This window comes from Helianthus annuus, chromosome 2 (genome assembly GCF_002127325.2).
Source record: "Helianthus annuus cultivar XRQ/B chromosome 2, HanXRQr2.0-SUNRISE, whole genome shotgun sequence".
NCBI lineage: Eukaryota > Viridiplantae > Streptophyta > Magnoliopsida > Asterales > Asteraceae > Helianthus > Helianthus annuus.
In genome coordinates this window covers 83,059,863-83,077,025 of record NC_035434.2, presented here as the reverse complement: position 1 = coordinate 83,077,025, position 17,163 = coordinate 83,059,863, and positions in this window count along the sequence as shown.

Below are 17,163 nucleotides of genomic sequence, written 5' to 3'. Positions count from 1 at the left end.
TTTCTCTTCTAAGCCTTGGAGTTCCTAGAGTCCATCCAAGAGCCTACTCCAAGAGCTCTGTGGGACCCTTATGAGGGCCATAGCTTCTTTGAATGTGACGATGATCTATGGATCTCAGTGAATTAATACCCCAAGTATGCCTTGTTTATGATTCTTCCTAATCCTCATTGCTTGGAATATGAGAGGTTAATCTTTATGGAAGGCATTCATGTGAACGCGTTGTAGGATCGTGTTTGACTCCCGAACGATTGCGAAAGACACGTACGACGTGCGGAATCCATGTACGTGTGTGGACCGAACACAAGAACGTAATTAATCAAAGATTCTATTAGAATATGACAATTTTCTACACCTTGAATCTTCTCTTTTGCTACTTTCTCACTCTAGATCTTGAATACTCTCCAAAGATACAAAGTGCAAAAGTTCTAAATGGAACATATAAGGGTCCTATTTATAGGGCTCTCATAAGGAGGGTTTCCTTATTTACAAAAATGCCATTGCCCTATATTTAACAATATAAAACCTTGTTTTGTTCCATTTCTTGCTACGATTTGGATTGACGAAGGCGATAGACATTAATGCACTCACATACTCCCCCTTGGATATTGCCGCAGGCAATCTCGTAGCTTTTTATCTTCTCTCTTTCTCTGACTCTTTACGAAGCTTTGACATCTTCAGCAACCACAGACTCCCTCTTCAAGCTTTTCTTGATTCTGCGCTCTAAATCAGCTCCCCCTTTCGGTTGACTCTTTTCTTCGGGCTCCCCCTTTCGTAAAGCTTCCGTGTTTTAGGTTTGACACCTGGTTCCTCGGTTACAAGCTCCCCCTTGCGATGAGCTCGTCTTCAGATTCCCTCTTAACTTCAGCTATCGGGGTCGTAATCTGGCTTAACATCTGCAAATCTCAAACTTTTTGTAAGATATATGACAATTTTAAGATCGAAAACCTAGCTCTAAACATAAGCTGGAGCATTTCAAATATGTGACAGTGAAAGCTTTTTAGATTTTCCCAGGAATTATGACCTGGTACTTAAAATATTTTTGGATCGAGAATCTGACTCTATTGCAAAAATGTAACAATATGTATATATCCAAATGATTTTATAAATTTGACAGTTTTAAGCATCCAAAACTTTTATCAAGTAATCATCCAAGTCCAAATTAATGACCTTGGAGATCTCACAAACTGTTTTTTATTTTTTCATATAAAGACTTCGAGTTTCAAATTAATGAACTCGTTTATTTTTAGAAACACGTTCAGCATACTTAGATTTTGAAACTCAGCTTTCAGACATCGGTTGTCGAAAACAAAGTAGACACAAAATCTTTTTGTATTTTTCTGAAACATAAAGCAGTAAAGAAATATTTACAGACAATATTTTTGTTTGAGTTTTCATTAGAGGGTTATATCAGTTTATGATAAATCACTAGCACCGTTGAGCTACAAACACTTTAAGCTCTAAACGATTTACTTAGATTGTCAGTATATTTATCCACTTAAAATTTCACACAAAGTTCAACTGATTCGAGACACAAGATTTAGTGTTTTAAGCACTTAACTTATTCGCGTGTCCCACCTCAGAATATACTCCCGTATCAAAATTCCCTAGATTCAGTCTTACAGGTGAATATACTATAATGATATCTGTACTATATGTTAGTGTGAGACCTTGAGAGCTCAGGTATGAACTACCGTTCAGTCAAAGAGATGAAGGTTCGACTTTAGGTGTGTCCCCCTTGGGGATCTTCTTTACAGCTGCATTTGAATTACATCTTTCGATATTTTTCAATTTTTATGCAGAGGGTAAGCTTTTAAAGCGCATAAAGTATTATACGAGGTCTAGGCCATTGCTTCCACAATATTAGAAGACTAGGTATAATACCCAGATATCAAACAATATAAAGACCTAGTATCTCAAAATCAGGCAATCTCTCAAACAAGATTTCGAGGGTTACCCATATATCCGAGAGATATTCCCCACGCGATAAGAAAGTTTATTGATATTTAGGTTTATATCTCGAAATCAATCTACTAAGCGTGTAAAAACCTACTGGCATATCATCAGTGAGACCGTTTATCACATTTGACTTTCCATTTCTTTAACGTACTGTGATTGTCTACTGATGTATTATCGTTTCCTCCTTTTACACAAAACCCTTTTTACTTTTCGATTGTTTTTGGCTTTTTCAAATTTTCAAATGTTTTTGTATTTTATGAAAATTTCTTACTCCCCCTAAAATTCAGAACATTTAAAGAAAATTTGACAAACCGATTGTAGATAGCTTCATCTCGCCATCAACTTTCTGCATCACATACTCTGTTTCGCATAAAGTACCCCCATGTTTACAACACACCGATTTTTAAAAATGTTAAAACCATTTTCAGTTGTGAAATAATCATTTTTGTTCCGCCGTGAGGGTTTCGGCATATTCAATCAAAACATCTTTTTGAAATTTTTGATTTTTGACAAATTTAAAAACAAACACATTTTTTTCATTTTTCAATTTTTGACAGAATAAAAACATTTTTTGGTTTTTAAATTTTTCTATTTTTTAGGGTTTTTAAATATGGTTTATTTAAGTACAAAAATAAACTCCCTGATTTCAGACGTAGGGTTTAGCAGCCTCCTTTTGTTGTGCCGGCTGCTCCAATACTCCTCTTGTTGACATTAAGTTGTTTTCGGGAGCACCTGCACATTCAACTAATTTGATCATTTGAACAATGAAACCCAAGCCTGTTTAGACTCTAATTGAACATAAATATTTTCCATGTAAAACTAGATAATTTTGTTCATTCTTTTCAAAAACATCTTCTTTATGTTTTTCTTTAACTTGAACCTTTTGTTCTTTGACCACCCAACTTTGACTTTTTGAAGCATTCCTTTTATAAAATCGTGATTCATTTTGAATGTTTTGATTTTGAACAACAACTTTTGGTTTTCAAAACTGGTTTGGTTTTGTTGCATCAACAGTTGTTTTCCAACTTTGTGTTGTTCTAAATCTGGGTGTCACCGGTTTCCATGTTTGTTGTGAGTCAGCCTTTGACATTTTCGGCTTCCAAGTTTGCTTTGAGTCAAACTTGGTTGACTTCTGATTCACAACATCAAACTTATTCTTCTCAACACCAACAGGTTCAAGATTTGGACACTTACGAGCAAGATGTCCAGTTCGATCACACTTAAAACATGTTTTCTTTGAAACATCTTTAGTCTGTTGTTGTTGTTGTTTCTTCTGAGCATAGAACTCTTCATTAGACTGTCGTCTAAATTGGAGTTCTTTCTCTTCTTCTGAACATGTTCCGTGAACAAAGTTCTTATGTTTATGAAGATTTGTCTTTTCAAATTGTTTCTTTTGATTTTGTTTCTTTTTATAACCCAACCCAGCCTTCATGTTTTTCTTTTTGTAACTAGGTTTGTTATAGAAAGTTTTCCTGCTCTTTCCAGCAAATTTTGAAATTTCAGTTTTCTCAATTTCTACCAATTTAAACACTTTATCAATCTTTTTCGAAATCACATTTTGAATCGGGACTTCAATATCTGAGAATAATTTGTTCGATCCAATCATGGTATAAATCAATCCTTTTGAATCACCATTCGTATCTCTCTCATATTTTGAATTTTTAAGATAACTCTCATGAAAACTACCTTCATTTTCATCTTGTGATTCAGACTTATCTGTTTTGGTAGAATCATCTTGTAAAACACTTTCAACGACCTTACCTACCACCTTTGAATCACTAGAATCATCACATTTGGAATACGTTATGCCAATATTATCTGGCAATTGATCAACCATGTTGAAAGCTTTTTCCACCTTCTCGTCATCATAGAATGTGAATTTTTCCTCAAACGGTGGTGGAACCTGATGATATTCTGAGCTAATTCCTTTCTTGTTTTTCTCAGAATCGTTATCATCCGATTTTATGTTAAAAATACGTTCAAGAACATATGATGAAGTGTGATAACTATGCAACTTATTGTTATCTTGTTCTAAATCAGCTATTTTACGTTTAAGCTCAGCAACATCTTCAATATATGAATTTACAACTTGTTGTTAGAACAATATTTCAATCTTGATTGAACAAGTTTCATTTGACTTTTCACATCTTCATATGACTCTTTAGTAATATGATATGCAAGTTTTATTGAATCATACTCCTTCTTCATTTCTTGAAACACATTTTCTTTTTTCAAACACTCTTCTGTCATTGCTGAACACTTTTGATTTAAAATATCATTTTCTTTTTCTCAAACTTTACATTTTTGTGTCAGCTTTTCATCATTATCTTTTAAGACCTTTTCATTTGCAAACATTTCTTTGCATTTATCTTTGAAAACTTTCTCAATTTTAGTAAATCCCATATCTCTTGTTCTGAATTTTTCATCTTTTTCGGTACAACCACTGCACGTTTCCATGCATTTCTTGCACTATTCAGCAGTTTTATCTAAAACTTCAGAAGATTCTTTTGAAATATTTACCTCAGTAATCGACACCTCGGCTTTCTCTGCCGTCTGATTCTGATCAACTTTTTTTTTCCGGCTCTTCCTCAGCAACAGCTTCACTTGCATCAGCTACTTCAACCAACTTTTTCAACTTCTTCCAATTTTTCTTTATCCACTTCTTCTGTTGGTTGGTTTCTGTTCTTCTTCACCAACTGCTTCTTCTTTTTCTTCCACTTTCACTTTCTTTTCTTCTGCAACCTTCTTCAGTTCATCCACCAAATTTTTAACATTCTTCTTCATCCTCTCTTCATATCTATATTTTAGACTTGCTGTCATGACATCCCTGATGATCTTATCCAGCTTTTTAACATAATCTTTATCTTTCGCGACATTTGAATAGTATTCGCCGAATAAAGGGATTACTGCAAGAACATCGTTATACACCACTTTGCTTGGATGAACAAGAGGTTCTCCTTTGCTGCTGATATAACACTCTCGCTTCTTGTCCCATCTTTTATAATTCCTAGCCTCTTCATATTCTCTCTCCATTTCTTCAATTCTGTAACCAACAATACATCTTTCTCTGTATGTTTTCTCTTTTAGAATCTCTTCTTTAGTTTTCACTTCCATGATTTTGATATTCGATAATCACGGCAAACACTTAATCAGTTTTAACAAATCGAATACTCGAAAACCCGTAAAAGTGCGATTGAGAAATAATATTTATTTTTTCAGACAAAAATTGATCTAAGACTTGTGCAACTGACCAAGACCCTCCTGAACACGATATGAATAATGTCACACCCTGACTTTTGTGGAAGCGTGTTTATGGTGTGACTTTCTTAATATCATTGCATTCAATCGTAACATCAACTATATGATAAAACCATAGGTTTGTCATCCATTACATAAGTGTAAAACATAATAACATCGTTTTAAAACGTAGACTCCAAATTTTAAGTTTTACAAATCATACAAATTGTTTATGAGCTTATTAAAGACTCGTCAAAAGGTAATGATTAATACCAAGGTTTGGAAGACGTGTCTCGTCCAGGAATAAGACACATTAACCAAACTCAAGACCATGGATGACATCTTTATTCTTAACGCAGCATAAAAACTTCCAACGCCCGCCAGATCCATTAAAATTTCCCTGAAATACATGTAGTTTGAAAAACATCAACAAAAGTTGAGCGAGTTCATGTGTTTGTTTGTGTTTATGTATAAACCTCTGAAACGTTGTAAGTATGTATGTATGTAAGTCCCTGGTATGTAGCAATAAGGAAAAAGAGATCACCAATGGTTTGCAAGGCCATTGATATGGGTGAAGTGATGCAGGAAGACTTAAACCTAGCAAATTTGTACCGGGCCACGGCTGTAAGACACAGACACCACATGGCCCATTCTGCGGACTCATGGATGGGGCTCACTACACCCGAATAGATCTATCACTCATGTCCCTCGGTCCTACGATGAGGATTAATGGCCTTAAGTTTCCGCCTACCCACTCACACGATCTAAGTAGTATGCCCTCCTTAAGCTAACCATACCATGTATAAAATGTCTGTATAGTTGTAACATGTATTTCACCCCCGAAGTTATAAAACTGAAAACAGTTAAGAGAAAAGGGGGACATGAACTCACAGTATTGTGTCTTCGGTACTTGTAACCCAAATCTCCTCAGTAAACACTACTACTTACAATGGTCTAACGTCTATTAGACGAATGGGTCGTGCCTTGTCTTAGTATTTATGTTTTTGAGCTACGTTTCCTATATCATTCCAAGTTATAATAATTATATTTAGTTTTGGAATAATTGTTTATACAATATTTCTGTATTAATACTTCTCAAGTATTCGTATTCACATTTCCTTCCCAAGGATGGGGTATTTCATACATGGTTATCCGTATTCTTGTATTTGTTTATCTAGCCATATAGTGGCGTCGCATTCCGGTGTGTTAATCCAAAAGAATATATATCTTTAAGTCTCACTTAGTAGGATATAAATAAACTTCATTTTTATTCCAAACAATACAGTCCAAGAAAATATATTTTTTTTTTCCCAAAAATACTACATTTCTTAATAAACCCGAGTAAAAATACTTTTACTTTCCCAAATAATAATACATTTTCTCTTGTCCCAAAAATATGATATAACTTGGTAATACGTACAAAAATCATATTTTCACCTCTTTCGTATCCAGAATAATATCTATCAAAAATATATTGTATTGGTGTCTTTCGGAATATTTCATAAGTTACGTTTTATTGTTCGGCTTCACAATATTAAACGTGTAACTTATATTTCATCCCTTGTGATTTTTGGCATTACTTTGGAGTTGTAAATTCATGGTAATTTGTAGTTATATTATTTTACTCTAAAATAATATAGTTATTCCACCAAGTAACAAATATTCACACAAGATAAACTTGGTAAAGACGTATTGTATTCAATTGTTGTATAATCAGAATAGGTTACAGGAATATATAAGGAATATATTTACATCTACACCCTCTAACTAATCATAATTAACTATTTGTCTAATACTCCCCCTCAAGCTAAGGCCGGGGAAGGACCCTTAGCTTGGACTTCAGATAGAGAAAGCGATCAACTGGAAGCGGCTTTGTGAAGACATCAGCCAATTGGTCTTTTGTTGAAATAAACTGAACTTTTAATTTCCCTTGTGCAACTCTTTCCCGAACGAAGTGAAAATCAACCTCAACATGTTTAGTCCGAGCGTGAAAGATCGGATTTGCAGACAGATATGTAGCGCCCAAGTTATCACACCATAAATTTGGAGAGGATCTTATAGGGACGCGTAGTTCACGTAACAACGTCTCAAGCCAAGTTAGTTCTGCAACTGCATCAGCTAAAGCCTTATATTCTGATTCTGTAGAGGAACGTGAGACCGTTTTTTGTTTTCTAGCAGACCAAGAGACAAGATTCGATCCAAGATATATCGCATATCCACCCGTGGATCGACGGTCGTCGGGACAGCCAGCCCAATCCGCATCAGAGAAAGCACTCAAGGAGTTGAAAGCAGCATCTGTATAAGCATGTAAGACTGTGGTAGACGACTGAGAAAACAGAAGAGTATGATCCACCGTACCAAGAAGATATCTTAAAATACGTTTGACAGCAGCCCAGTGATTAACGGTGGGAGAGTGCATAAATTGGCAGACCTTGTTGACTGCAAAGGTAATGTCCGGACGAGTGAGAGTGACATATTGTAAAGCACCCACAAGCTGTCTATATTTGACCGGATCATCAAAGGGATCACTGTCACCAACAGATAACATAGCAGAGGTAGTGCAAGGAGAGGAAACTGGTTTGGCGTGAGACAGATTTGCACGAGCCAGCAGTTCCTTTATATAATTCTGTTGAGAGAGGTGGAGATCACCATCTTTACGCGTGACCGAGATACCCAAAAAATAAGACAGTGGCCCCATGTCCTTAATGTCAAAGGTGCTGCCAAGACGTCGAACCACATGATCAATAGCCTCGGGTTTGTTTCCTGTTAATATAATATCATCAACGTAGACCAACATATATAGGACGGTGTCAGAGGCGCAATAAACAAATAAGGAAGGATCGGTGTTTGATCCTTTAAACCCGAGTGCCAAAAGAGCCGAGGATAATCTATGAAACCACGCCCTCGGAGCTTGCTTGAGACCGTATAGAGACTTGCGTAACCGACACACATGATTAGGATAGCGTGGATCAACGAAACCCGGTGGTTGTTTCAAGTACACTGTTTCTTTCAAATCACCATACAAGAAGGCGGTCTGGACGTCAAGTTGACGTAATGGCCATTTGTGTTGAACCGCAAGAGACAAAACTACACGGATAGTAGTAGCCTTTACCACCGGACTAAACGTTTCCGTGTAGTCAATACCATGTTGCTGATGAAAACCTTTGGCTACAAGGCGTGCCTTGTAGCGTTGAACACAACCATGTTGATCCTTTTTAAGTCTGTAGACCCATTTGCAATCAACAACATTTGAACGAGGATCATAAGGAACAAGAGTCCAAGTACCATGACGCACAAGAGACGAGTACTCCTCAGCCATAGCCTTACGCCAGTTTGGGTCTGCATTAGCGACGGTAAAAGTAGTAGGTTCGGATTCGACAGTGGAGGTGTGGAAAGAGGCATTGTAAGGCTTCGTTTGCTTGGGGTTGGAACGAAGATTTGGTGGACGGGTTCTAGTGGTGGTGGAAGAAGGTGGCGGTGGAGTAGTAGATGGTGGAGGGATAGGAGCAGCTTTGTTTGTAGAATATTGATCAAAGGCCGAGGTGGTGGAAGAGCGAGTGGACTTTCGTGAGTAAGTGTAGGCAGGAGGCGGCGGTGATGGTGGTGGTGGTGGGGGCGGTGGTGGTGTAGGTGGTGTAGAAGTGGGTTGATTGGACGACGGTGGTGTAGAATCGGGAGGTTGTGGTGGTGAGTTGAGTGTTGGGGATGATTGTGGTGGCGGGGTAGGTTGTGTAGTTGTAGAAAGATCGGGTGTAGGATAGGCCGAGACATAGGGAGTGGGGTCGGGTACCGGGGAAGTGTTTGAAGTTTGTTTTGAAAACGGAAAAACATGTTCAATGAATCGAACATGACGGGCAATATAAATACGATCAGATTCAGGATCAAAGCACCGATACCCATGATGAGAGGTGCTGTAGCCAAGAAAGATACAAGGAGTGGATCGAAGATCCATCTTGTGTGGGTTGTATGGACGAAGATAAGGAAAGCACAAACAGCCAAAGACACGAAGGAAGGAAAAATCAGGCTTATGTTTAAAAAGGTGCTCGAAAGGAGATATGTTGGAGTTATTGCGAGAGGGCATTCGGTTAATGAGATACACGGCAGTGTCATAGGCAAAGTGCCAAAACCGTTGTGGAACATGAGCTTGAGCCATGAGAGTGAGCCCCGTTTCAACAACATGGCGGTGACGTCTCTCAACTGTCCCATTCTGTTCGCTAGTGTGCGGACAGGAGAGACGATGAATGATGCCAATGGAGGCAAAGAAGGAGGAAAGATTACGAAACTCCCCTCCCCAATCTGTTTGTACGGATTTTACCTTGGTGGAAAATTGTCTCTCGGCCATGGTAACAAAACGTTTAAAGGTTTCGAAAACCTCAGATTTCCGTTTTAGAGGAAACAACCACATGTATTTGGAAAAATGATCAACACATAAGAGAAAATAGTTATGACCATCAAAAGAGGAAACACCCGAAGGCCCCCAAACATCACAAAAAACTAATTCAAGTACATGAGAACTGTGATAATCCGAAGATAACAAATGAAGTTTGGAAGATTTTCCAACTAAACAAGAAGAACAATTAAAGTCAAAATTCTTGTCTGAAACAGGTAAATGAAAGCTAGAAAGCATAGAACTAAACAGTTGAGAATGTGGATGTCCAAGGCGTTGATGCCATGTGGTTGTCGAAGCCCGATACGTGGAAAAAGCAACTCTGGGAAGTGGTTGAGCAGAGGGAAACCGGATAGTATAAAGACCACCGTCACTTGGACCCGTGAGGAGGGTAGTGTGTGTAGACTTGTCCTTCACAGCAAAGAAAGTAGAGTGAAATTCAAAATAAACATTATTATCATGACAAAATTTTTGAACAGAAAGAAGGTGCCGTTTGATTTTTGGAACATGAAGGACATCTTTAAGATGAAAGGTTCGTGAGGGTGAAAAAAATTTGGCTGAACCAATGTGTAAAATGGGCAGAGATTTACCGTCACCAACGCGCAGATTATCCTCACCAAAGTAAGGCGTAGCTGAGTCAAAACCCGACATGTCTGGTGCTACATGATTGTTGGAACCTGTGTCATTGAGCCAAGCAGGTGTGTCAGATTGGGAACGAAAATCAGCATAGTTAGCTGAAGGCTGTCGTGATCTGATGGTAGACGGATCCCGGTTTGGACACTGAGATGGCAAGTGACCAATACCACACCTGTTGCAAGTGCCATAAACTGTATTCTGATTTGAAGCCCAACTAAACTGACCTTGATTGCGGTTGTTGTTCACCTGTGAGCGATTGTTGCCGCCCCGGCCTCCACGACCACGACCCCCGCGGCCCCGATTGTTAGGACCCGATCTGTTTGTGTAAAAGGGCTGTGGCGTAGGAGCCGGAGACAAACCAGTGGTTGGTTGTAGCTGAAAACCAAGACGTCCAGCAATCTGTTGAAGAGCTTGAATAGTGTCATTTGATGCTGGAGAGGGTTGGGCTGCTGTAGTAGCCGTAAAAGCCTGAGCCGGAGAAACATCAGGAACAGGTTTCTTAATCAGGAACTCGTGATCAGCAAGAAGACCAGGAAGCTCTGAAAAGACGGCTGTAAATTCTCTAGCAAGGAGATTTTGTTTGACTCCATTGTATTCTTCACGAAGACCTGCAACAACAAGCATGATAATATCCTTTTCCGGCATTGGCTGGCCGATATTGGCAAGAGCAGTAGCATATTCATGTGCTCTGGCCAAATAAGCAGCAGAGGATTCATCCCCTTTCATTTGAATCTTCAACAATTGTGTTTTTAACGTAAATTCCCGAGACGAGGTGTGTGGGGCATAAGCACGTTCAAGGGAAAGCCAAAGGTCACGTGAAGTTGTACCTTGTACATGTTGAAAAGCAGCCTCTGAGATTGTAGAGAGAAGAAGCATACGTACATGAGCATCGTTTGCAAGCCATGCATCATAATTAGGGTTCACAGTGGATGATACAGGTGCCTCTTTTTCTTTTCCAGAAGCTGCGATCACATATGGAGGGCAAGGAATTGAACCATCAATGTATCCGAACAGGCCATTAGTAACGAGGAACGGTTGAATCATGAGTTTCCAGAAGCCATAATTTGTTGGTGACAATGTGAAACCGAACTTGTGAGAATTGTGTGCAGTTTTCTCGACTTGAGTGAAGGCAATAATATCGGTTGACATGTTTGAGGATTGCCGATGATCAATTTAGGGTGGAAGAAGAGGGCGATCGGCTGTAGCCGATGAAGAAGGAAGTCGGCAGCTAGGGTTAGGGATTCTTGGCTCTGATACCAAGATAAACTTGGTAAAGACGTATTGTATTCAATTGTTGTATAATCAGAATAGGTTACAGGAATATATAAGGAATATATTTACATCTACACCCTCTAACTAATCATAATTAACTATTTGTCTAATAACACAAGCGTCTTATTAATAAATATATATTCTAGATATATATTTAACCGTTTTTATTTACGAAAACCCACCTCCTATACTTTGAAATATAGTAACAAAACTTATGGCGAAGTTCACTTCCGAAAACAAAGTTAACACATTTGTAAATTCTTGTTAGAAAATAATTTTCTAAGTCTTGGGATTTTTAGAAAATTTCACCAGAGTTTCCCCTAAAAACGGAGGTGTCCATGCTATTAAGCATATCATTTTCTTTTCAAAAATTTCATCCAATCAATCTCAACAATATATCAAACAACATTACACTAACCAAGTGCAAAAACAATGCACTTTGTGGGGTGTTTAGTGGGTTTAGTTATCTTCCAAAATGTAATCGTTTCTTTAAAAACCATTTTCTTACAAAAGTTAGTGTTTACAACTTGTAAATAATCTTTACAAAAATTAACCCCTTGGAACTCTTCTTGTAAATAAAATATTCTCATACTTGTCTTATTTCTAAAAAATGGTGTAAGTGTTTGTAATAGTCATGTCCTTCCAAAAATCGCTTTTCTAACTCGGTTTGTTAGAAAAAGTCTTTTGTAAAATCCCGGATTTACATGATCACCAACTTACTTGTTCAATTATATTTCAAGAAAAATCATTTTTATCAAGTTCATATTTGACTAGAAGGTGGTTATTTTATGTAACGCATAACAACTTTCTAATCTTGTTAAATCATAGTTCTAGATATTATTTAACAAGATCCATATGGTGATTAACACCACATAACCAAGAATCATCATACAATCAACAACATGTTCACTACAACCTCCTACTACAACATTTCATCTTCATGTTTATGTTTTTAGTTCTTGTTCTTAGTGTTCTTGTAATATTCAACATAACATGACTTTTAACTACTCAAAATGGAAGTAAACTAGGGTAGATCAAAGACTTACAACTAGCACAAGGCTAGGGAAGAATCTCTAGTAAAAAGATGAAGAAGATGATGGTGAAAATCAATGTATGAAGCTCCTTGAAGTTCCACAAGTTGCAAGCTTCTTTAATCCTTTTTCTACACTTGAATGAAGCTCAAAAATGGATGAATGGGGTGGTGATATGGTGGTGATGGTGGCGATGGTATATGAGCCGAGAGGGAGGGAGGAAAGAGTGAGAAAGATGGAGTGTGAAGATTGTGAAATGATGTAGGTATGGTCTTGTAATCTAAAGGACCATACTTATAAGGATTTCTCTAATGTTTTGGCCACTAAATCAAGCAAAAATCAAATAAAATATGAGATATAATCTTGAAGGTAAGGTGGTGGATTTGGGTGGGTCCCTTGGACCGTAACTTCATATGGGGGTGGGGGTAGATTGTAAATTTTGTGACTAAGTTGGTAAATATAAGTTAGAATCCAAGTGTATGCTTATATATGTTAGTTACTTGATATTTAGTGGGTGTTAAGGTGTTCGGGGATCAAGACTAGTCAAGAAATAATTAAACAATGTATTTGGCAAAAATTTGGTGTCCCGGGTAATTCCAGTTGTTCGGTTGGATACCGTTCCGTTAAAGTGTTTAATTATTCCGTAAAGTATCTTTTATAAATATTTTTGTAACACAATTAATTCCCGGCACTTAGGAAAGCATACAGGACCATTCTGCCATATTTTTGCACCTTAATAACATGTTACAATGCTGAATTTTGTTAGTAAATGCAGAATTCTGCACTTAAAGTGTGTTTTAGGCACTTCCCGACACTTTAACTATCACCTAGTGACGCAGTTTTATGGTCCTCACTTCCCTACATTCCACACTAGTGTAGTACCCTGTCTCTGGCTCATACTGGCCTCAAAACATTGTCTGTCTATTGCTGGCATTGTCAGCATATTTCTGAATTATCCTTTCAGTGTGCTAACTGTGCTTTGTGCATCAAGTATGTCACTAAGGTTTGTGTGTAATCAATGAAGTGACGGTATGAAGTATGATGCATATGTATGTATGATACAAAAATCATAAAGCGGTTTAAGTTGTCAGTTTTAATCAAGCACATTCATTAAGCACATAATTAAAACTAATTAATTGTATGGTACCTGTAATTGTGAGGGTCGTCACAAATAATGCCTTGTAAAATTGTGCGGTTACAAAATGATATTTTGTTGATCCGTGATCCTGATGAGTATTATCTAGCGGATGAACCAAAAACAATAACTTCTGAATGAACTTGAACACAAATGGACCTTGTATCAAGACAATGTTAGTTCGAATGGGCTAGTGGTATATCTTTGACTACTCACTCGGATGAGCCAATAATTCGGATGAGATGATTTAGTGGATGAACTTATGTATAATGTCCAGATAGACAATTTGATACTACCGTTCGGATGGCCGATAAAAGTATTCCAGTGGATGGACTTATGCAATAACGTAGCGGATGAGTTTTTTTAATAATGTCCGAATGGAATCTTGAATATCAATCAACCACCTTTTTTACTTCTTTGGATGGACTCGAGTTAACCCAAAGTTCGGATGGACTTCACATTCAAAAACTAAATCACCAACTGAACTTGTGATTGGACCATATATTTATCCAAGAAAATGTCACTATTTTATGACATCTCATGTGAAGACTGAGTTGAAAACCTGAAATCACACGTGATCCTTTGTCACAATTAAGAGTTAAATGCCATTTTAGTCCCTGTGGTTTGGGCTATTTTGCCAGTTTAGTCCAAATGTTTCATTTTTAACATGTGGGTCCAAAAAGGTTTCACAGTTGCCATTTTAGTCCACTTGGTTAACTTCATCCATTTTTTCTGTTAACGAGAAGGCCAATTTGGTCATTTTGTATGTAATTCTGTTAACTAAAAGGGCAATTCAGCCATATAAAATGACCGAATTAGCCTTCTCGTTAACAGAAAAAATGGATGAAGTTAACCCAGTGGACTAAAATGGCAACTGTGAAACCTTTTTGGACCCACAGGTTAAAAATGAAACCTTTGGACTAAACTGGCAAAATGGCCTAAACCACAGGGACTAAATTGGCATTTAACTCCACAATTAATGCATATTATCGAGAGACCAAATTCAGTTCAATCCAATTGCTTTTTCATTAAATGCGATTAATTTTCATTGGACCATTGAATCTATTTACTTTTCTTGGGCCGCCAACCTTTTATCTTTTATTATCTAGACTATTGGGCTAGCACAATATCTAATTGGTTCGGATGGACTGAATTGTCCACATCCGCTCGAATGAAGTTGTTATCTCTTTCGGATGGACTATTCAAGGCCACATCCAAGCGGAAGAGGGTGTAAAGTGATTCGGATGGCCAAAAAACAAGTCCGGATGGATTATTCCTCACCCATCCGAGCGGATGGAGGTTTAGATGAACAGTAACAGTACCAAAAACTCAACTTTTCGGACTAAAAATCACAAATTTAGCTCCTTAAACTTTGAATTAAGAATTGATTTTTTGTAGGATTATGAAATCATGTTTGATGCATATAATATATAAAAGTTAGCGATTTTTAACCATGAAATCCTCGTTAATTTTGGATTTTTTTGTTCAAAAAGTGTGAAAAAGAGAAAAATGTAGAAGAAATGATGAATCTGATCCGAATTAGGCCCTGAAACTGATGAAATCACATGAATTCTTGCATCTCTAATACGTGCAATCGAACTCCCACTCTGATACCACTTGTGAACGCGTTGTAGGATCGTGTTTGACTCCCGAACAATTGCGAAAGACACGTACGACGTGCGGAATCCGTGTACATGTGTGGACCGAACACAAGAACATAATTAATCAAAGATTCTATTAGAATATGACAATTTTCTACACCTTGAATCTTCTCTTTTGCTACTTTCTCTCTCTAGATCTTGAATACTCTCCAAAGATACAAAGTGCAAAAGTTCTAAATGAAACATATAAGGGTCCTATTTATAGGGCTCTCATAAGGAGGGTTTCCTTATTTACAAAAATGCCATTGCCCTATATTTAACAATATAAAACCTTGTCTTGTTCCATTTTTTGCTACGATTCGGATTGACGGAGGCGATAGACATTAATGCACTCACAATTCATGCCGACCGAAACCTCTCCACCTTAGGACCCTATAGAGACCACGACACAAGGGACATCAGGTCATTGTAGCTAAGTTAGATCAGATCACGAATCACATCAGGACCCAACAACGAGATTTGAGGAGTCATATCTCTTCGTGTAGAGGATCTCGCTCAACTGCTAGCCGACGCCATTCTAGATGATTTAGTGACATCTGATACATTTTTATGGTTCAATATGGTTGTTTGAGATGTTATGAAAACTTGTGATACTTTGACACTTGACACTTTGATGGTGTGTACATTATAGGTACCCCCGAAGACCCAGACCGGGACAAAAGTATGTCCCAGTTTTTGGCACTTAAATGTGGCCGGTTATCTATCTTAGTTATTAGTTTAATTTTAGTTATTAGTATGTTGGAATCAATAAGCCCAGGTCATTATTATGGAGCATCTATCACACCAAAAGAGAATATGTTAGGCAGTTGTGGGTACTGACCACACACATGGTGATTTAAGACAATCAAAGGAGTATTAGTTTCTTTCATCTCTTATATATCTTGCTTGAGTAATTAAATATTTAAGTGTGGAAACTTGCTAAAGTATATTAAGGAAATAAAAAAAATTCAAAGATAATCTTTGGGTTTACTTAAAAAATAAATAGAAGTGGAAAATTAGAATGACAAGTAGAAAAAAAAACTAACATTATGCATAATTGGACAAATTACCTATCCCACCCAATTACACATGAGTACTTTGACCCTAATCGAACATACCACTCTACATATTTATTCACATGCTCATTCGTTTGAAATTGAGTGCTATGTTCACCCATATTATTTCATAATTAGAACTTATATGACTTATACATTTTGAGGCTGCAAACTAGTAATTGCACAAAAATGATTACACTAACTAGGATTTTCTCCCTAAAATAAAACATACCCTTAGAAAAACCCATTAGAACCTTAGCCTTTCGTTTCTATAATTGTCTAAACTATCATGAAACTTAGCGAGCAAATGGGTAGATCGCTTGAAGAATCCCAATCCAATGAAGCAAAAGACACATCATCATCATCACATTTACATGTAGATATGAAAAGCTACCGAGGAAGAAAGAAAATGGAAGGTACCACTAAAGAAAAGTAATTGATGACTTTACTAAAAAGAACTTATTTATATGTTGGATAAAAGGCACGAATGATAGAATATGTGCAATCTAGAAGGGTGAGCGCATGTACACTAAGTTTTCAAACCGTTTCCTTTTGTTTTGTTGCTTTTTATAACACAACCCAGCCTTCATGTTCTTCTTTTTGTAACCAGGTTTGTTATAAAAAGTTTTCTTGCTCTTTCTAGCAAATTTTTCAATTTCAGACTTCTCAACCTCTACCAATTTGAAAATCTTGTCAATCTTTTCCAAAATCACATTCTGAATCGGGACTTCAATAACTGAGAATAATTTGTCTGATCCAATCATGGTATAGGCCAATCCTATCGGATCATCATTCGTATCTTTCTTAGATTTTG